The sequence below is a fragment of the Macaca nemestrina genome, chromosome 4, assembly GCF_043159975.1.
Source record: "Macaca nemestrina isolate mMacNem1 chromosome 4, mMacNem.hap1, whole genome shotgun sequence".
NCBI classification, from domain to species: Eukaryota; Metazoa; Chordata; class Mammalia; order Primates; family Cercopithecidae; genus Macaca; species Macaca nemestrina.
The window spans coordinates 94,616,507-94,638,630 of record NC_092128.1 but is presented as its reverse complement, the minus strand read 5'-3'; the positions used below and the strand labels follow the sequence as shown (position 1 = coordinate 94,638,630).

Here is a 22,124-nt window from a genome sequence, read left to right as displayed (position 1 = left end):
AAGGGGTACCGTTCTCAGGCTAGGCTGAATCTATCTCCAATTCGCTTTTCTTATTAAAGTTAGCTCAGGTCAGTTTCTTTTTTCAGGTAACATTTAAGATATCATACTATGTGTGTTCTAATCCTCAGTACACCCAATTGATACATGCAGTTCCTTTCTTCAGGTTCCCTCTGAGCCCTTATGCTGGTCACTATGCTCAATTTTTCCAGATGCTGGTGAGAGAACTTTTACCATTATCTGTGGTTGCCTCTCACTCACTGATCCCTACAGGTCAAGGATGACTTATCTGACATGTGGACGAGGAACAAATGTCACTATTTATGTTGCAGTTTGTTTCTACTATGCAGAAGTAGACCGGGCAAAACTCTTCAGCTACCCCAGGTGGGGGACCGTATTAGGAAGGGTTCTTCAAAGAAAGAGAATGGACAGGGTTCCTAATACAGGAGCTATGTATTAGAGTTCTCCAAAAGAAAGAGAAAGGGTGGAGGGAGTCATTACAAGGAATTGGCTCATATGACTATGAAGGCTGAGATGTGCAGGTGGTAAGATGAGACCTGGGAGAGCCAAGGGTGCAGTTTCAGTCTGAAAGCCAGTAGACTTGAGACTCAAGAAGAGCCGATGTTCCAGGTTGAGTCTGAAGGCAGGAAAAGTCCACTGCCCTGGCTCAAAAGAGTCAGATAGCAGGAATCTCCTCTAACTCATGGGAATGTCAGCCTTTTTGTTCCATTTCAGCTTTCAACTGATTGTGAGGGCACTCACATTAGAAATCTGTTTCACTCAGTCTACCAAATCAAATTCCATTCAAAAACACCCTCACAGACATTCCTAAAATAATGCTTGACCAAATAGCTGGGCATCCCATGGCCCAGTAAAGCTGACAAATAAAATTAGCAATCACAGAAGTTAAGTCATTTCAGTTCAGGGCAGTGGTTATTGTGTAGAGTCCCATTCCCGCCTCCAGTACAAACCACCTTCTCTAATCCAGCTTTCTTAGAGAACCCCAAACTAGGTAATACAGCTGACACTTCACTTTTATCTTCTTGTAACAACTATGTCTTTCAAGTGGATCAAAACCCATAATAGAAGAGGGTTTGCTTAATTATCAAATCTCCACAAGCAGTCTTCTTTAACAGCTAAGGAAAATTACTTTTCCTAATTTCTTCTGGTCCTTTCTTCCTACTCCCTGACTAGAGGGCTCAAGGAGAGCTTCCCTATTCACTTTTATGTTCTGTTGATTTCCAGCCCACTTTGAAATGTCTCCATCCTTCTGTGGCCTGGCTCCAGTTACATTTTCCGCAATTAGCCTAGGGATAAACAGACACAAAAATAATGAAATGCTCAATCTAGTGGTGCTTCATCAACCACTATCGTGCTTTCTAAACCTGAAAGAATGTAACAAGAGACACTGGCCTTCCACTTGGTAATTTTCTACTAAAATTAGCCCAATACCACAAAATATTTCTTTGGCTCAGGCACTGCATACATCCCCACTTTCCCTTTCCCTCAAAACTTAAAAAAAAAAAAAAAAACTTAGAAAAACTGATGTGATACAATAAAGAATATACATCATCTATTAAATATTCTTACCAAAAATTTTTAATCTGAAGCTATCAGTCAAGTTCTAGAGTTAACTTTCAGTTTGCAGGAAATAGCAGGGACGAGAGGTTAAATGTTCCATGAGGAAATAGGCAAATCTAGAATCTGTAAGACAACCAGAATGGGCTCTTCAAAGAATTAAGGTTTTGAAAACCTATTGAGACATAACAACCAAATGCCATATGTAAAATTAACATGCAACCCTGTTCAAAAAGGGGTAGGGGAACTGTAGGCTCCTTTATAGATTTCATTTGGGGACAATAGTGGAAATTTTAGTATGAACCATACTAAATATCCACAAACCAGCCCCAAAGCAGTATTTCCCAAAGTGCAGTCTCTATTAGAAATTCCAGGCCAAGGATGCAATGGCTCATACCTGGAATCCTAGCACTTTGGGAGCCCGAGCCAAGTGGATTGCACGAGGCCAGGAGTTCAAGACCAGCCTGGGCAACATAACAAGGCCTTGTCTCCACAAAAAAAAATTTTTTTAATTAGTCAGGCGTGGCAGTACACACTTGTTGTCCTAGCTACTCATGAGGCTGAGGCAGAGGGTTGCAAGCCCAGGAGCTCAAGGTTACAGTGAGCTATGATTGCACCACTGCATTCCAGCCTGGGTGACAGAGTAAGACCCTATCTCTAAAAGAAAAAAAGAAGAAGAAGAAGAAGAAGGAAAGGAAATTACAGGCTTCTCAGCCCTTTACTTACTGATTTTGACTCAGTCAGTCTGAAGTGTGGCCTGGAAATCTATTTCTCTTCATTTTCTCCCAGGTAATTCAGATGTGCAGCCACATTTGAGATCCATTGCCCCAGATAGCAAACATGTGTTCTAAGTAACCAATCATGCACCACCACCCCCACCACACACACACACACACACACACAGAGAGAGAGAGAGAGAGAGAGAGAGAGAGCCTCCTTCTAATTTGGTTCTGCTTATTTTCCCCTTTCTGGCCCCATATTTCCTTCCTACCTCAATTTTGATACCCACCCCTGACCCAGTTGGTTTGGGTTATCCTCCTGTCTACCCTCTGGCTTGTTGGGCCTTGGATACACTTATGTATTTGGTGCTTTTCTCACTCCCTTCTTCTGCCTCTAGGGCCTTGGAAACTCTTCCCTTCAGCCTGTCTAGCTCGCTGATGCAGCACAGGTCCCAAACACCCCTCCCTCAACCCAAAGAGAAGAAGGCATTCATGTAAAGTTCATCGATGGCCTTATCAAAACTCCAGTTGCAAAGCACAGGACCGTAAGCAATGTGAGGAAGCAGGGGCTGGACAGCTATCTCCTGTTACTTTTATGAGGTCCAAGGGCCCCTTGCCCCTCCCCTACACTCTTTTAGTAGTTTAAGCACAATCACAGTTTCTTTTTTTTTTTTATTTTTTTCATTACATAGATAACACATGAATGCAGTCTCACTGTAAAATAATTCAAACAACACAGATATGCTAAAGCCGCAGTGCCCCATTTCTGGGCACCTCCCCAAAAGTGACTGATAACAAATTAGCATGGTGTACATTTCTTCACATCTTTTTGCATTTACATATATCAAGTTAAAGAAGTTCTCAAAGGTGGGTGGAGAATTTTGCCCCTCAGGGGGACATTTGGCAAAATCTGGAGACATTCTTGGCTGTCACAACCCAAGTTGTGACACTAGCAGTTAGTACTCACACAGGACTGCCTCCACAACAGAGTTATCCAGCCCAAATGCCACAGTGCCATAGCTGAGAACCCCTGAGTTGAACTACATGAAACTGCCAATGACTGACCAATTTTGACCTTTAAAAAGGCCATTTGGTGTGTTACAACCTAATATATCTGCATATATATGGAAATGTACAGTTTTGTTTGTGGCTGTCTTATGTAAATACATCATGCCATATGGTATGATTCTATAGCTTTCTTTCTGATTCTACAGCTTTCTTTTCTGATTCTATAGCTTTGTTTCTGATTCTATGGCTTTCTTTTCCCTTTAACAGTATGTCTAGAGGATTCTCTGTATCAGGAGCCAGAACTCTATCCAATTCTTTACAGCTACTGTGTGATGTTCTGGCTGAGAAGGCTCTCCGTGGTCCTTTAGTCACTCCCCTTTGGAGGGATGTTGGATGTTTCCAGTTCTTTATTAGTGTAAACAAAAGGCATATGAGCATCTGTGTCTAGGTCAGATAGACAGGTCTCAATCAGTTTAGACATTTGTTTTGTCAAAGTTAAGGATCCACCCCAGAGACAGGTCTGTGTCTTTTCCCAAAGAAGATTTTGAGGGCTTCAATAGTTAAAGGGGAAAAGCAGGCTGGAGAGGAAATGAAAGATATGGTCACATTACCGAATCCACATGTTGTAAGAGAAAAGGAGTAGGTAGGGGTTAGTTAATTATATATTATCTCACACTCAGCAAATCCGCACTTTATGTAAGAGAAGGCGGACATAGAGTGGCTACCTGTGGAGATAAATTTTAACTTTTTACTTGTAGCTATCTGCGCAGGAACAAAAGGAAATGCAGCTTCTTGCATGACTCAGCTTTCAGCTTCATTTTTTCTTTTGGTGGAGTGAATTGGGGTCCCAATTTTTATTTTCCTTTCACACTAGTAAAAACCACACTCCAATGAGCTCCTGCCCCACTCCCTTACCCACACGGTGGTCAGGTCTAGGGGCTGGGGATGTTGAGGATGGGGGACACTGAGGACCAGAAAGGAAGGGGCTGGGGATGAAGAAAGAACAGCCTGGGCTTCCAGGGAGGGCGGGGACTTCCCTGAGCTCCTCAAGCCCTGGCTGCCCCCAGCTCACGTAACTGCCTGTTATCCTGCACAGCAGAGGCCATTTCAAGCCGTGGGTATTTACAACAGGGCTGTGTGAGTTCTGAAACCCGCTTGTTAGGCTTTCCACCCAGCTATTCTCTTGGGGTGAGTAAAGGGCTCAGGTAGTGACACACATCACTTGCCTGCCACCAAGGCCTCCCCGGGTACTGCTGGGAGTTTCTGTCACACCTCTGAAACCTACTCAACTGTCAACACATCACTCAGCAAAACAGCCCCCCACATTTCTTAGGCATGCAGCATTGTTTTTCCAAGGAACCTGAGCCAGAAGAAACCTTTGCTTTCCCATGAATGCTTTAAGGGCTTTAATTATCATGGAAAACGGCATGCAGACTATTCCAAGACACAAAGACAGCCTTCTCCACATGTTCTGAGAGAAAAGCAGACTGTCATCTGAAAGAGGAATTTATTTCCACATAATTGGCTCTATAAAGGGCATATTTGGTATCTAATTCGTTAAATAACTGATGGCCTACTGGTGCCAGGGTTGACCCCACAGGGAAAGGAATGCGTAATTAATTTACTCATTTATGATTAATGCATTTCCAGCTTTCCTTTGCTGCCACTCTTCAAGGAGAAAATTGCCCAACCCTGGGACTCTATTTCTGAACACCTAATTCATTTAAAAGAAAGAAAGAAATCTGGATGACAAGCAAGAAGTCAGTTGTTAATGGAAGACCCCTGAGGCCACACCTTTCCTGTGTGCCCCTGTCCATCTCAGAAGTCTGTTTGAGAAAGGGTCTTTGCTCAGCTGTCACTAGTAAAATGCTTAATACACACTACTACATGTCTGCTTTTTCATTTTTGTTTGCTCATTTCCTGTTTTGTTTTGTTTTTTTAGCCACTATGGTACCATAGGTAGGTAGGTAGGTAGGTAGGTAGGTATAGAGAAGTGAAGAAGGAAGAGAGGAAAAGAAAGAAAAAAAAAAGCATTTCAAGTGGCCCCTACGTCTTCACATAGCATAAAGGCTATTTTGAATCACACCAAACCAATCTGTTTTCAGTGAGGAAAGACGATGTAACACAAGCTGCCAACATTTTTTCCTGGTTATTCATGGTGTTTTGTGAACATCCTATTGTGTCTTTTTAATTGCTCTTTCTTGAGCTCAAATTTATGGAAAAGAGTAACTCAGTAATATGGGAACCCAAATATAGCTCTTCATTCACCCAGCACCATTTTTAAAGCAAGGCACTCCCTTATTTCCTTTTTTTTTTTCCTGTTTCTCCATCAAAACCAAGTTACCCTGTGTGCCATATTCTCTCAGTCTTACAACATAACCAAGTTCATATTTAGAAAACTGTGCTCCTCACATCTCCCAGGTGTGGTTTATATTCACCATTTGTGAGGTATATTATTCCAAGGAGGTAATATGCTGGTGTCTTTAATAGGGCACCCTCACAAATCCCCTAAATACTCTCTTATTCTATTTCCAAAGCCATCATTTTAGTCCCTTCCCAACCCTGTTTCTCAGGTCTCTGACGGCTGGGTTGGACTTTTAGCTTTTAATGGCCTCATTACACATCCTGGACAATCCCCTGTGACCGCAGGATCCCCAGAAGCAGCAGATGGGATCTTCCACATAAAGCTCATACTTAGAACCCTATAGGATCTCCTAAAATAATGCCAGCTTCCAAATGAATGTAGTCCATGTCTTTGTTTATGCTCACAGTAACCAGTGAGGAAAATGCCAATGGGAAGGTTAATCACAACCTGCTTCAAGAAGTGCATTTAGATTATTATTATTATTATTTACATTTTATAGATGAGAAAACTAGGGGTCAGGAATAAGTGTCAACCTTCATACAGCCCCATCAATGACACAAATTCATAGCTCATTGGCCACCAATTTGTAATTCTTTTTTGCTAATACTGATTCAGTAAAAAAGAAAATCAAATGTGCAGCTTGAGGAATCAAGGAGGTAAGGGGGTAAGATGTAGGCTGCACCTCAGTGCACAGAGTCCCAACACAGTTGGGTGAGAGCCCGTACAATCGGGTTCTAAGGGTTCTTGAATGCACACCTTGGCAAGATCCCCAACAATCATAGTTCTAAGACCTGTACCCTTAGCAGATGTCCTAAACCCTTGGGCATGACCACTGTCATCTCCCTATAGCAAAGGTTCACAAACCCAGGCTGCACATGAGAATCACCTGGGAGCTTTTAACATATGCAAATATCCAGTTACCAAGAGGTTCTGATTTGGTTGGTCTGGGGTGGGGCCCAGGCATTAGTGTCAGTTAAAGCCTCCCAGTGGTTCTCATGGTTAGCCAGGGTTCAGAACCACTGGTCTGCAAACAGTCTTGGCCCACTGCTACCATGAATGGTCAGGATGACTGCTTACTCTCTCTTCTGTGTCTCTCCTGGGGCCTGTCCTCTCAAGTTCTTTTTAGCAATTCCTTCTATGAAGGCCTTCCAAAATCACCTTCTCTAATTTCATTCCAATTAATAAATTTGAGCTTTTTCACATGGAGTGGGGGAGCAGTGAAAGGACTGTGGACAAAGGGAAATTTTGCATTATTATTTATCACGGAAAATTTATGTAGTATTCACAGTGTGCTGGAATAAAGGATTTCAAGATTGCCTTATCTGGTTTTCAGCGGCTATGAGCACAGTTAGTCATGCGGTTTTATGCTCCTCTGTTTAACTGCCTGTGAAGTTAATAGGTAGATGCAATGCTGGAATTGAGTTGGTTCAACTCTGAACTCAATGTATGGCTTCTAAAGAAAAGAGCAATTGTCGCCTTTAAGATTGCAAAAATCCAATTAAGTATCACTCTTCCCTGCCACTCGATAGACTTAGACCCTGGAAGTAATGTTAATGACGCCACACTAACATCCAGGACAATCACCATGCCCCTTTTACTGAAATCACACCAGAGCCACTGATTATATAGAAAGTGCGAGAATTTTAATGCAACCCCCTGGCTTTCAGTTGTCAAACAAAATGCTATGAGAGGCAGGGACTGATGAGGGCCAGACAATAAATCAAAAAAGAAAAATGTGCCATTATTCTGTTTTCTTTTTCAAAGAAGTAGTATTCAAGGTCAGCAAAACAGACACAGACATTTTCCCCCAGAGATGTGTCCTTTGGGATCCACTGCCCCAGTGTCCATGCCCCTCCGTTCATTCTCCACTGTAATTAAGATATATGTACTTTTCTGGGCTTTGAGAGTTGCTGACAGACAGCTCAACTGCCAACAAAGAATAAATTGCCAGAGGCGGATGCTCAATATTAGACGGCGCCCCAGGCAATGCGAGGCTGTGCAGCTACACCTGAGACCTAGTCAGACTACAAAGCAGGGCGTTAAACCATTTCAAGACACACACAAACTGGCATCTGGTTTATATTGCGGTCTCCCCTTTAAAAGATAGGGATAAACGGATTTTCCCAACACTGAGCAACTTCAGCTGATCCATGCCACTTGCCCCACTAGGTTCCAGCAGTCAAACCCCAGGCCTCTTCAAGGACCTCTTTCCTCCTCAGACTGGCTGAGAATGGGCCTGGTTTCTTTTCTGCTCCAAAACATGGGTCTGATTGCTCACACTGAGTGAAAGCAAAACCAGATGACTGGGATGGGCTGAACTGTGTGCCCCTACAATTCACGTGTGGAAGCTCTAGCCACCAGTACCTCAGAATGTGGCTGTATTTGGAGATGGGAACTTCAAAGAGATTCCATTTAAATGAGGCCATTAGAGTGAGCCCTCATCGAATCTGATCAGTGTCCTTGTAAGAGGAGGAAATTCAGACACACAGAAGAGACACCAAGGATGTGCGCACAGGAGAAAAGACCACGTGAGGACCCAGCAGCAAGCTGGCCGTCCACGAGCCAAGGAGACAGGCCTCAGGAGAAACTCAACTTGCTGACCCCTTGATCTTGGGCTTTCAGCCTCCAGAACTGTGAGAAAATACATTTCTGTTGTGTAAGCCCCTGGTTTGAGATACTTTATTGTGGCAGCTCTAGCAAACTAATCCAGGGGCCCCTATATTGATGTAATTGAATATAATATTGAAATACAAATCTGAAGATACAGATGTTTTTGTTGTTGAGGAAGGCAGAGTGAGTGCTCTCCATCAGGCCACTGTGTACTTTGCAGACAGCAGCCAGCTTTCTCATCTACACTAAGAAGAAGCTTCAAGAGAGAGCTGGCTGTGAGAAGAGATGGTGCTCCCTCAGTGACCTCTTGAGACACAGCTGTTCGTAAAGACAGGAGGGAACCTCCACCAGCCTTGGAAAGTGTTCTTGGGTGTTTGCCAGACCTTGAAAAATCCAAATTCAATCACAAAAGTGACAGCTATTCCACAGACAGAGACAATGCTCCATTTGGGCTAGTGGGGGCCTGAGAAGGTGTCCCACAATCTTCACTTCAGTAGTGGGTAAAAGTAAGACATAGCTAATCATTTCAGAGAACTCTGAGACAAAGTACCTTCAGAATAGTCTGTTGTCATCCCTCGGACTCAAGAACAGCTTGAGATGTGAGCAGCTGCCACCCAGCATTGCCGAGGACTGATTGTAGCACACACGCGAGGTGACCGGGGCCCGAGGGAGGAATCTCTCAGGGACCTGCCGCACACAAGCCCATCCAGATCCTGCCTCCAGAGGCATCCCTTACCTTGGACCCTAAGTCACGTCTGCAACACTAAAAGTTTCTTACAAAACTTTATTTTCTTGTAAGGCGATGCCATGAGTGATATGAGGTGCCATCTGACTCAAATGTACCTGTATTTACCAACCAGAAAATATTTTCCAGACAAATGTAAGTAACCTTTGCCCCAGTGTCCAACTGGAGATGAGGAGAGGTTGACAGAGGGTAGGTAAAAGAAGAGCCATATATCAGTTCACCAGAGTCATTACCATGTTCAATTTCCCAATGTATTGCCTCGTCAGATTTGCAAAAAATTTCCCTGGCTTTCCAGAGTAATGTTCATTGGTGCCGCAAGCCACAAGACCGAGAATTCACCAGGTTCACAGCTGGGCTAGAGTCCTGCCTGGCTTAGTCTGTTCAGGATGCTATAATAAAATATCATAAACTGGGAGCTTATAAACCACAGAAATTTCTCACAGTTCTGGAGTCTGAGAAGTTCAAGATCAAGGCCCTAGAAGATTCAGTATCTGGTGAGGACCAGCTTTCTGGTTCATAGATGGTGCTTTCTTGCTCTGTCTTCACACGGCAGAGATGCTAACAAGCTCCCTTGGTCCTCTTGTATAAGGGCACTAATCCCATTCACAAGGGCTTTGCCCTCATAACTGAATCACCTCCCAAATGTCCCTGTCTTCTAATATCATCCCCTTAGGGGGTTAGCATCTCAACACATTAATTCTGAGGGGACACAACATTCAGATCAAAGCACTGCCATTAATGACCCCATGTAGATCTCTCCTTTAGGCTACTTACTCTACCTGTCAGTACTTTTCAATTTAAACAATTTCATAAACAACTCCAATTTAACAACTTCTACCTTAGAGTATTTCATATTAAATTACCTTAAAATATAAGCTGGCCTCACTTTGTTCTATAATTCCTCTCTTCATTTTTCCTTGGACTCCCATTCTAGCTTTACATATAACATTATTTTGGTCAATATTCAATTTGTCATCACTTCTAAACTGTATTTTCAGTTTCTGGACTCCACATTATTGTCTACTCCATAGATGAGGGGCCAAGGAATCCTTGAATACATCGAAGAGGTCCTATTTCAAGGCTCCTTGTAGATCACCTTGCAAAGTCATTTTGTGCTTTACCTATTCACACATACATAGAAGTATATTTGCCCCATTTTGCAGGCTTTGAAAGATGGCTTTTCTGTGTACAAGATTTCCTTGAAGTGGGAACTTCTTTGTATTATTTTCTAGGAGGAAAAGTGCTTCCTTCTTTAGCCTTCTTAGAAAGCAGTTTTTCTGAGAACACTTAATTTTGGAGGGGGCACCTAAATTCTTTGAAAAACATTTTTACTGGTTTAAAATTTCTTTTTGATTCATGTTCCTTTTGTTTGCTTGTTTGATGCCATGGGATATGATATAGTTTGGATGTGCATACCCGCTCAAATCTCATGTTGAAATGTAATCTCCAGTACTGGAGGTGGGGCCTGGTGGGAGATGATTGGGTCATGAGGGTGGATTTCTCGTGAATGGTTTAGCACCAACCCCTTGGTGTTGTTCTCACGATAGGGAGTGAATTCTCACAAGATCGGCTTATTCAAACGTGTGTGGCATCTTCCCCACCCCACCGTTCTCTCTTCTGCTTCTGCTCTGGCCATGTGGTGCCTGTGCCCCCTTCATCTCCTGCCATGATTGTAAGTTTCCTGAGGCCTCCCCAGAAGCTGAGCAGATGCCAGCATCATGCTTCCTGCACTGCCTGCAGAATCATGAACCAATTAAACCTCTTTCCTTTATAAATTACCCAGTCTCAGGTATTTCTTTATGGCAATGTGAGAATGGTCTAATACAGAGTAATACCTTGACTTCCTACTACTTTACAGTTTTATCATTCCTCATATGGGGTCTGGAAGGGAAAAGAAAAATATCTCTGCAAACTGTCATACAGCCATATCTCACCATGCACTTGATCTGATTTACTCTTATCTTGCTTTGAGAGGATGCCTGACAAATCCTTCTCAGATTTGGATGGCTTTTCTTAATTGATTTCTCCTGAGTTTCTAAAACTATCTGTCCCTTGATCTTCTCAATAATCCATCTTCCTACTCCAGCCAAAGCTGCACTGTCCATTACATACCTGGTCAGTTTAACTAGACATATATATAATTTTTAAAAATTTCTTAGACTTTACCATGTTAGTAAGATCAGCTACCTTATTTATTTGATATATGTAAAATCTTTACTTTGCTTTTCCTAAACATTTCCCAGTTGTGATAACTTAAGTAAATGGTAAGATTTATCTCATTTGAGCTCTGCCATAAAATGCCAGTGGAAGAAGTACTATTCTGATTATTTTGTATGAAGTAACTGAGGGCTCAAAAAAGAGAGTTCACTTTTCTGGGGCAGTGAAGCCAGAATTCAAGTCCCGGCAGTGGCACCAAAGCTGCATTCTTAATCTCTAGCTTGAACACCATGACTGGGGAGAACAGGGATATTTAAGTGATTAGATCAACAAACTATTGATACATGCTTAGAGACTGTTCAAACACCCAACACAACATCCACTCAAGGTGACCCAAGGGAGGCATGACTGAATGGTAACTGGAAAAAGAAACTGACACTCAGTAATCACACTGTGTTCTGGAAAGAAAGAATATGCTGATGAAAAGTGGGTCGTTACCTCTGCTTGTTATCCACAGCAAGAAACCCAAAGGAAAAACATAATCAGGGTGCAGCAGCATTATCCAGGGGAGAGATGCCCAGGCTGAGCTTCACAAGTGTTTATGAACGTGAGTGTAGCAGACAGATACCATAGTGAAAACGGATGCAGGCAGACACCTCCACACTGGCCTGGGAGCCCCCACAGCACCCCAGAGAAAGGCAGGCGGCTCCTGGAGGAGTGGGAGGCCTCAAGCAACCACAGCTTGGAGTAGGTGGGTGATTACACCAGGTGCTGTGAAAAGCACTTGACATATATCACCTTACTTAATCATTTCAACAACGCTATGATGTATTATTATTCCTAAGTTGGGGTGTAATTGCATAAGTTCACACAGATAAGAAATAGCTGAAACTCTATACATGAAGTAAATGTGCTTTTCTTAATAGCCTGTGTATCTGCAGGCAGATAAATGGGTTCTCTACATTTCTCTGCCTGCAGATATACAGGCTATTTTTTAAAAGTGCATTCCTGCGTCCTCAAATCTGCTAGTCTGAGAGAATCCTGTAGCATCTGAGAAACAGTTCAGGGATCCATGCTCAGTTCTATGGGGTGTGGGGAGAGGTCAATGTAGAGACCTTGTTTCCAGTGGAAGCCAGAAAAGTTCATATTCCACAAAAAGGAGTCTTAACAGAAAGTCCAGGCTGACTTGAATCACCCTGTGCTGATTCAGAGCTTTCCTCGGATCAGCTGGAGAACTTTAGAAAATACTGAGAAATACTGAGAAAATCTCCTCCACCAAAGATTGTAACTTAATTGGTCCAGGATGCAGCCAGAGCCTGGAGGATGTCTTAAAGCTCCCCAGTGGTTCTAATGTGCAGCCATGGATGAGAAACACAAGGAGCCTTTCAGATTCCTTCATTAAGTTTAAGATTGGCCTCCATAAACTGTAAGAGAATGTCCTCAGTCAAGGGGCTCCCAGGTGGAAGGGGAAAATAAGGAGTGGAACAGGGAGCTAAGCTGGTCAAGAAGAAAAAGTTCATATCCGAGAGCTTTTATTTTTCTTCCTTCTAAAAATGTTAACAGGTGTGGCAAAAAAATATATATTGATTAAAGAAGATATGTTATGTTTTCTTACCAAACTGACAACATTGTATGATACTACCCTTTGGTACTGGTGAGAATAAAGTGCTAAGGGTTCTCTCGTTTACTGAAGATTGAAATGCAAACTCTACAGTCTTTAGGGAAAGAGACTTGGCAACATGTATCAAGAACCTTAACAGCACCCGGAGCTTTATATATGCGTGGAAGACAGGTAAGGAAAGATATATACCAAATTAACAGTGATTTTCTCTGGGTGGTAGGATTTCAGGTGAATTTTGTTTCTCTGCTTTTACATACCTATGTTTTCTATATTTTACACAGTGAGTATGTCTTGCTTTGGAGAGGGGAGTGAAATGTAAAAATAGTATTTTGTTAAAAGCTTTGTACCTATGGCATGACTTTTACACTCATGTATTTCCCATCAGTTCTTCTCCACCACTCCAATTTTGCTTTTTGGGGCTCGTAAGTCATTTGCAACCAAATCTGACTGCACGCTGATCCCCTGTAGAATGGAGCACACAGCCCCAGGTTGTGTTTCCCAGATTCTTCAGGATTCTCTCAAATAAGATTTGGGATTTGTAGATATAGCATTCTCCATTTATCTGCCTATACAGATACACATGCAAAAAAAAAAAAAAAAATACACAGCACATGTCATAATGCCTTGTTCAGTAGGATTGCTTCATTCTGAAGCCCAAACATTCATTAAGAGCATGGACTCAAAATAAATGAGGTTAGTCCAGCCACTGTGGAAAGCAGTGTGGAGATGTCTCAAAGAACTTAAAATAGCGCCACCATTCAACTCAGCAATCCCATTAATGAACATACACCCAAAAGAAAATAAATCATTCCACCAAAAAGACACATGCACTCTTATGCTCACTGTTGTACTGTTCACAATAGCAAAGACACGGAATCAACCCAGATGCCCATCAATGGTACACTGGATAAAGAAAACATGGTTCATATACACCAGAAAATACTACTAAACATCCATAAAAAAGAATGAAATCATGTCTTTTGAAGCAACATGGATGGAGCTAGAGGCCACAATCCTAAGCAAATTAATGGAGGAAAGAACCAAACACTGCATGGTCTCACTTATAAATTGAAGCTAAACATTGAACACACATGGACATAAATATTGGAACAATAGACACTTGGACTTCTGAAAGGTGGAGGGAGGGGGGTAGGTTTAAAAATTACCTATCAGGTAGTACGCTCACTACCTGGGTGACTCACTCCATACTCCACACCTCAGCATCACCGACATTCCCATGTAACAAATCTGCACAGGTACCCCCATACCTAAAATAAAATTGAAAGTTTTTAAAAATCATATTATGCCCCATAAATGTACAAAATTATTATTTGTCAATTAACATTAAAAACAAATATTTTTAAATGATGTTAAAAAATTAAAAATAAGTTTTAAAAAAAGAGCATGGACTCTGAAGTCAGAGGTCTGGTTAGAATCTGAGTGGTGTGAACTTGGGCAAATTAATGAACCTTTCTGTGCCTCAGTTCACTAAAATATAAAGCGGCGTTAAGAAGAAAAGCTACCCCAGGGAACAGAGATGAGTTGCACTGAGTTTAGCAGGCGTCAGCCCTTGTTCTGCCGCAAGGTAGAACTTCACTGCTGTATGATCTGGAACACATCTCAACCTCCCTGAGCTTCAGCTTCCTCACCAGTAAAAGTTGGATGATAATAATAAACCTTCCCCTCTCACTTCATAGTGTGAGGACCAACTGAAACAGTGTATGAAGACTCTAAAGGGCTGTGCAAATGCCAGTTATTATTATTATTATTATTATGAGATGGAGTCTCACTCTGTTGAGAGGCTGGAATGCAGTGGTATAATCTCAGCTCACTGCAACCACTGCCTCCTGGATTCAAGCGATTCTCCTGCCTCGGCCTCCTGAGTAGCTGGGATTACAGGTGCCCGCCACCACACCCGGCTAATTTTTTTGTATTTTTAGCAGAGATGGGAGTTTCACCATGTTGGCCAGGCTAGTTTCGAACTCCTGACCTCAAGTGATCTGTCTGCCCTCGGCCTTCCAAAGTGTTGGGATTACAGACGTGAGCCACCGTACCCAGCAGTTATGATTTTTATCGGTTTGTATTACATTCTCTCATCCGTGATCCTCTCATCCCCCATGGTTATACAGAAGCCAAGAGTAGGGTTGGGCAGCTTATATTTTGAGGGAAGCAAAGAGGCCCAGCGCCTTCCACTACCTTCATCACTGTCAAAACAAATGAGTGACTTTGGCAGTATTTCAACTCTGTGATGTGTGCTGAGCCTCAGAAACCTGGCAGGGCACAGTAATCAGTCACACACCTGAGGTGACTGCTGAACTTTGTGGCTTTTAACTAGAAACCCACACAGCTCTGCCCAGATGACCGTGCTGGCACAGTGGGCACGGATATAACTCCACAACACTTGAGTTTTAAAATGTCACATTTCTACAGCTTTCTAAATCAAATAAAAAACTGCTCTGAACATTCACCCACCAGGAACTGCAAGGAAATTCCATCTCTGTCACTATAGCAACACTCTAGTCCCCTCCATGGGGTCTTACAAGATTCCCTGACTAACAGGACACCCAGTGCAAAGGTCGTGAGCTTCAGTCCAAAGTAACGTCTGTCCCCTGAAGCTGCAAACAAGCCTAGCCAGCTTTGAGCTGGATTCTGTTCTGGGTGGACTCAGAGAGAGACCCCCGGCCTGGGTGCTGTGGAATGTAAGACAGTGGACTCAGCATTGTACACAGACTTTGTCCTTTTTCTAAAAATAGCTGGGCAGGAAGGCAGAAAGATCAGGAACCCACAGCCAGAGGCTGGACAACCACTACACCCAGTTTATTTACGCAGCAAAAGTTTTATTTGTTTGCTTGTTTGTTTCCATGCTGTGCAAAGTTCCTCTTGCATATTAGTACCAACCTAGTATCTACTGAAGAATTACTTTGTGGTCAGGAGGGATGGAGGCTTGGCCACTCCAGCCAGTGGAGGGTGACTTGTAAAACTCAGGGAGGAAAGGGGGTGCCTTATGGTTACACCTCAGCAACCTGTAAAAGAGCCGTTTGTAAAGGATTCTGATGACATGCATTTGAAAGGAGACCCAGTATTTGTCCAGTAAGATGTTCAGGATCCATCATTTTACTGAGACAATTTTTCTCTATCAATTTATGTAACATGAGGTTTTGTCTATTAAGCGTTGGGGAGAGAAGGCCATCAACACAAGGCAAATGAAATTCCCCTAAGAGCCAGTTCTAGACAGGAAGCTTTGGAATTTTTCCAGATTCAAATGATCAATTAAATTGTTCCAGCCAGGCACAGTGGCTCATGCCTGTAATCCCAGCACTTTGGGAGACAGAAGAGAGCAGATCACCTGAGATCGAGAGTTCGAGATCAGCCTGGCTAACACGGTGAAACCCTGCCTCTACTAAATATATAAAATGAGCTGGGTGTGGCGGCACATGCCTGTAATCCCAGCTACTCAGGAGGCTGAGGCAGGAGAATCACTTGAACCCAGGAGGCAGAGGTTGCAGTGAGCCGGGATCTCGCCACTGCATGCCAGCCTGGGCAACAGAGTGAGACTCCGTCTCAAAAAAAAAAAAAAAATTGTTCCAAAATGGAGATTTATGTTTAAGCTTTCTAACTGTCTCTGACTTGCTTTCTCATCAGCCATCTTCCTCAAATGGCTATAAATCAGACCTTGCCATTCAGTGCTTAAAACCCTCCAGCAGCCTTCCATACAGTCAGGAGACAATCCAAATTCTTTCCATAAGGTGGCCCTGTTACCTCTCTGAGTTTATCTCCTGTTGTTTCTTTCCCCCAATGCCATTCACTTTGCTTCAAACGTTGCACCATCCTTGCTGTTCCACTGACATTCAGGCACACTCCTGCCTCAGGGCCTTTGCACGTGCCATTCCCTTTGTATGAAATGCTCTTTCCACAGATAGTCACATGCTTTCTACCTCACTTTAGTCAGGTCTTTCCTGAGATGTCACCTCAGTGAGGCTTTCCACCACCACTATGTACGTAGTGGCTGCACTAGTTTACATTCCCACCAATGGGTATAACAGTTCCTTTATCTCCACATCCTCATCAACATCTGTTATTTTTTGTCTTTTTAATATAGTCATTCTAACTGGGGTAAGATGATATCTCATTGCAGTTTAAATTTTCATTTCTCTGATGATTAGTGGTGTTCAGCATTTTTTCATATACCTGTTGGCCATTTGTATGTCTTCCTTTGAGCAATGACTATTCATGTGCTTTGCTCACTTTTTAATGGGATTGAGTTTTTTTTCCTATTGAGTTGTTTGAGTTCCTTGTATAGTTTCTACATTAGTCATGTGCCGAGATTCATCTTGTCAGATGAATAGTTTGCAAATATTTTCTCTCATTCAACAGGTTGTCACTTCACTTTGTTGATTGTTTCCTTTGCTGTGCAGAAACTTTTTAATATAATATAGTCCCATTTATCTATTTTTGTTTGGTTGCCTATACTTTCGAGGTCTCAGTCATAAATTATTTGCCTAGACCAATGTCTAGGAGAGATTTCCCTAGGTTTTGTTTCAGTAATTTTATAGTTTGGGGTCTTAAGTCTTTAATCCATTTAGAGTTTATATTTAAATATGATGAGAGACAAGGATCCAGATTCATTCTTCCGCATGTGGCTATCCAATTTTCCCAGGATCTTTAGCTGAAGAGGGTATCCTTTTCCCAATGTGACTTCTTGTTGACTTTGTTGAAAATCAACTGGCTGTAAATAAGTGGCGTTATTAATAGTTTCTCTTATTCTGTTCCACTGGTCTACATGTCTATTTTTATACCAATATCATGCTGTTTGGGTTACTATAGCCTTGTAATACATTTTAAAGTCAGGTAATGTAATGCCTCCAGCTTTGCTGTTCTTCCTCAGAATTGCTTTTGCTATTTGGGCTTTCTTTTGGCTCCACATGAATTTTGGGATTGTTTTTTCTAATTCTGCTAAGAGTTACATTGGTATTTTCATAGGAATTCCATTGAATCTATAGATTGGGGCAATATGATCATTATAACTATATTAATTCTTCAAAACCATGAACACTGATGTGTTTCCATTTATTTGTGTCATCATCAATTTTTTTATCACTATTTTATAGTTTTCCTTGTAGATATCTCTCATTTCCGAAGATAATCTCCTAGGTTTTTGTTTTGTTTTGTTTTGTTTTATTGTAGGTATAGTAAGTGGTGTTGCTTTCTTGATTTCTTTCTCAGCTAGATCATTATTGGTGTATAGAGATGTTACTGATTTTCGTACATAGATTTTGTATCCTGCAACTTGATTGAATTAATTTATCAAATATAAGAGTTTATTGGTGGATTCTTTAGGTTTTTGTAGATATAAGATCATATCATCAGCAAAGAGGGACAATTTGACTTCTTTTCCAATTTGGATGCTTTTTTCCCTTTCTCTTGCCTAATTGCCCTGGCAAGGACTTCTAGTACCATGTTGAATGGAAGTGGTGAAAGTTGGCATCTTTGTCTTTTTCCAGTTCTTAGAGAAAAGGCTTTCAACTTTTCCCCATTCAGTATTATGTTACTTGTGGGTTTGTTCCATATGGCCTTTGTTGTTTTCTATCCTCAGTTATAGAATTTTTATAATGAAGAGATGTTGAATTTTATCAAATGTTTTATCTGTGTCTACTAAGCTAATCATATGGTTTTTGTTCTTCATCCTGATGATGTGATGATGTATCACCTTTATTGATTTGCATATATTGAACTATCTCTTGTATTCCTGGGGAAAGTCTCACTTGATCATTGTATATTGTCTTTTCAATGCACTGTTGGATGTGGTTTGCTAGTACTTTTTTGATTATTTTTGTGTCAATGTTCATCAGAGATACTGGCCTGAAATGTTTTTGTTGTTGTGGTTTGTCTTTATCTGGCTTTAGTATCAGGGTGATACTGGCCTCATAGGATGAGTTGGAGAGAATTCCCTTCTCTGAGACATTGTTGGAATAGTTTTAAGAGAATGGTATTTTTCTTCTTTGTATGTTTAGCAGAGTTCAACTGCGAATCCATCCACTCCTGAGCTTTTCTTTGTTTGGAGACTTTTTATTACCGATGGAATCTTGCTACTCAATATTGGTATGTTCAAGTTTCTATTTGTTCCTGATTACATCTTTGTAGGTTGTATGCTTCTAGGGATTCATCTATTTCCTCTAAGTTTTCCAGTTTCTCAGCATATAATTGTTCATAATAGTCTCTGATGATCGTCTGTATTTTTCAGGTATGAGAAAGGGTATATTTCCTTTTTCATTTTGTTTATTTGGGTCTTCTCTCCTCTTTTTTTTGTTACTTTTGCTAGTGGTTTATCAATTTTGTTTATCTTTTCAGAGAACTAATTTTGTTGATGCTTTGTGATGTTTTCAGTCTCATTTCATTTAGTTCTGCTCTGATCTTTATTACTTCTTTTCTTCTGCTAATTTTGGATTTGGTTTGTTCATGCTTTTCTACTTCCTTAATATGCACTGTTATACTGTTAGTTCATAATCTTTCTACCTTTTCAATGTAGGCATTTATTGCTATAAAGGTCCCTCTTAGCACTGTTTTTGCTATGTCCCACAGGTTTTGGTATGTTATGTTTTCATTTTCATTTGTTTCAAGAAATTTTTTGATGTCCATACTAATATCTTCATTGAACCAGTGATCATTCAGGGGCAAGTTGTTTAGTTTCCACTTATTTGGACAGTTTCCAAGGTTCCTTTTTGTGTTAGTTTCTAGTTTTATTCCATTGTGGTCCAAGAAAATAACTGATATGATTTTGATATTTTTAAATTTGTTGACACTTGTTTTGTGCCCTATCATATGGTCTGTCCTACAGATTATTCCATGTGCTGATGAAAAGAATGTATATTCTGCAATTGTTGAATAAAATATTCTGTAAGTGTCTATTAGGACCATTTTGTCTAAAGTTCAGTTTGAACCCACTGTTTCTTTGTTGATTTTCTGTGTTGATGATCTATCTAATGCTGAGAATGGCGTATTGGAGGCTCCCATTATTACTGTATTGCAGTCTATCTGTCTCTTTAGATTTAGTAATATTTGCTTTATGATAATGGGTACTCTAGTGTTGTATGCATATATTTAGAATTGTTATGGCCTCCTGCTGGATTGATCCTTTTGTCATTATATAATGACCTTATTGGTCCTTTTTTAACTGTTGTTGATTTAAAGACCTTTGCATCTGATATAACTATAGCTATTCCTGCCTGGTTTTGCTTTCCATTTGTGTGGAATATATTTTTCTATCCCTTTACTCTTAGTCTATATGTGTCTTTACTATTAAGGTTAGTTTCTTGTAAGCTGCATATAGTCAGATGATAAGGTTTTTTTTTTTGTTGTTTACTTTTATCCATTCAGCCATTCTATGTCTTTTAAGTGGAGAATTTATTTACATTAGAGGTTACTACTGATATGTGAGGCTTTTTTTCCTGTCTTCTTATTGTTTTCTGGTTGTTTCATATATTATTTGTTCCTTTCCTTTTTCTTACTATTGTCATTGTGGTTTAATCGATTCCTCTAAAGGTTATCATTTGAGTCCTTTCTTGTCCTCCTTTGTGTAATTGCTTTGCTAGTGAGTTTTATACTTCTGTGTGTTTTCATGATGGTAAATGTACTTCACTTCCAGGTTTAGGAATCCTTTGTGCATTTCTTGTAGGACTGCTCTAGTTTTAATGAATTCAGTCACACTTGTTGTCTAGGAAGGATTTTATTTCTCCTTCATTGGAGAAGGATAATTTTGCTTGGCTGAAAGTTTCTTTCTTTTAGCACTTTGAATATACCATCCCATTCTCTTCTGTCCTGTAAGGTTTCTACTGAGAAATCCAATGTTCATCATATTGATTTTCCTTTATAGGTAACTAGACACTTTTCTCTTGCTGTTTTATAGAATTTGGTCTTTGTCTTTGACTTTGAACTAAAATGTGCCATGGAGAAGACCTTGTTGTATTATATCTGCCTGGAATACTTAGCCTTCTGTATCTTGATGTCTAAGTCTCTAGTTAGACTTGAGAAGTGTTCATCTGTTATTTCATTAAGTGGGTTTTCCACTCCTTTGTCTCTTCAGTCTCAGTAATATCAATCATTGAAATATTCAATCAGTTTATGTTGCTCCAAATGTGATTAGTGCTTTGCTCATTTTTTTTAATTCTTTTTTTTAAAAACTGTTGTCTGACTGGATTACTTCAAAACACTTTCAAAAGTTGTGGGACCCAAGACTTATATTCAAGTTCTGTGATTCTTTCTTCTGTCTGATCTACTTTATTGCTGAAGATTTCAAATGTATTCTGTATTTTTTTCAACGAATTCTTCAGTTCCAGAATTTTTATTTTGGTTCTTTTTAAAAATATCTATCTCTTTTGTAAATTTCTCATTCATATCCTGAATTGTTTTCCTAATTTATTTGTATTGTTTTTCAGAATTCTCTTATATCTAACTGAGCTTCTTTAAAATCAATATTTTGAATTCTTTATCAGAGACTTTGAAAACTTATTTTGATTCAAAATCAAATTACTAGAGAATTATTGTGTTCCTTTGGAAGTGTCATATGTCTTTGCTTCTTCATATGCCTTGTGCCCTTATGTTAATATCTGTGCATATGGTGTAATGGTTGTTTCTTCCTATTTTTGAATTTACTTGGCAGGGCATAACTTTTTCCTGAAGATGTATCTATGGCATTGGTTATATAGGACACATTGACTTTGATTCTCAGTACATGCAGTAGTGTAGTCTCTGTACGATTTCTTTGGCTCTAAACATTGTCAGTGGTGTCTGTGATATCCTCAGGAGGTTAGGGCATGGTTATTAGTGGAGGCTGTAGTGAAGTTTTGCTGAGGACTGAAATGCCAGGTGGGCCAATCTTCAATCTCTGGTGGTGGTAGTGGTGGGATGAGTATGCCTATCTTTGTGCCCCAGGGTGGTATACACTGGCACCTGTGTTTACAGTCACTGACAGGCCAGGTCTTGAGCCTTCAGGTGACTTGCTTGGATGTCAGCAGTGGCAGTGGTGGACTGAGTAGGTGGGCAGGTGCTTAGGCCTCTGTGCAGCCAGTATGGGATGAGGAATGGCCACAGCAGTGGCGGGACGATTCTCTGGGTCCTGAATGGTATCTATTGATGTTGGCAGAGGCTGCGATGAGCTGAGTAGACCAGTCCCCAGGTCCTCAGGTGGTGCTTGCAAGTAGGTGCAAGCTGAGGTGATAGCAGCCAGGAGTTTAATTCCAACCTTAGGCCCCTAGGAGAAGTGCCCAGGTGCCCAAAGTTGTGGATGGGGTTGGCAATCCCCAGGACCTGGGGCTATATGCTCTGTCT

General features: G+C 40.9%; 1 protein-coding gene across 1 annotated transcript in view; it reads right to left on the bottom strand.

The window, feature by feature from the left end:
* LOC105475697 (serine/threonine kinase 31) overlaps positions 1-22,124 on the bottom strand; it is a 297,831-nt gene that overhangs the window by 54,667 nt on the left and 221,040 nt on the right. Inside the window, exon 27 of the mRNA XM_011731172.3 lies at positions 13,967-14,068. The gene's annotated coding sequence lies outside the window, so the exon portion shown is untranslated. The remainder of the gene's footprint in view (positions 1-13,966; positions 14,069-22,124) is intronic.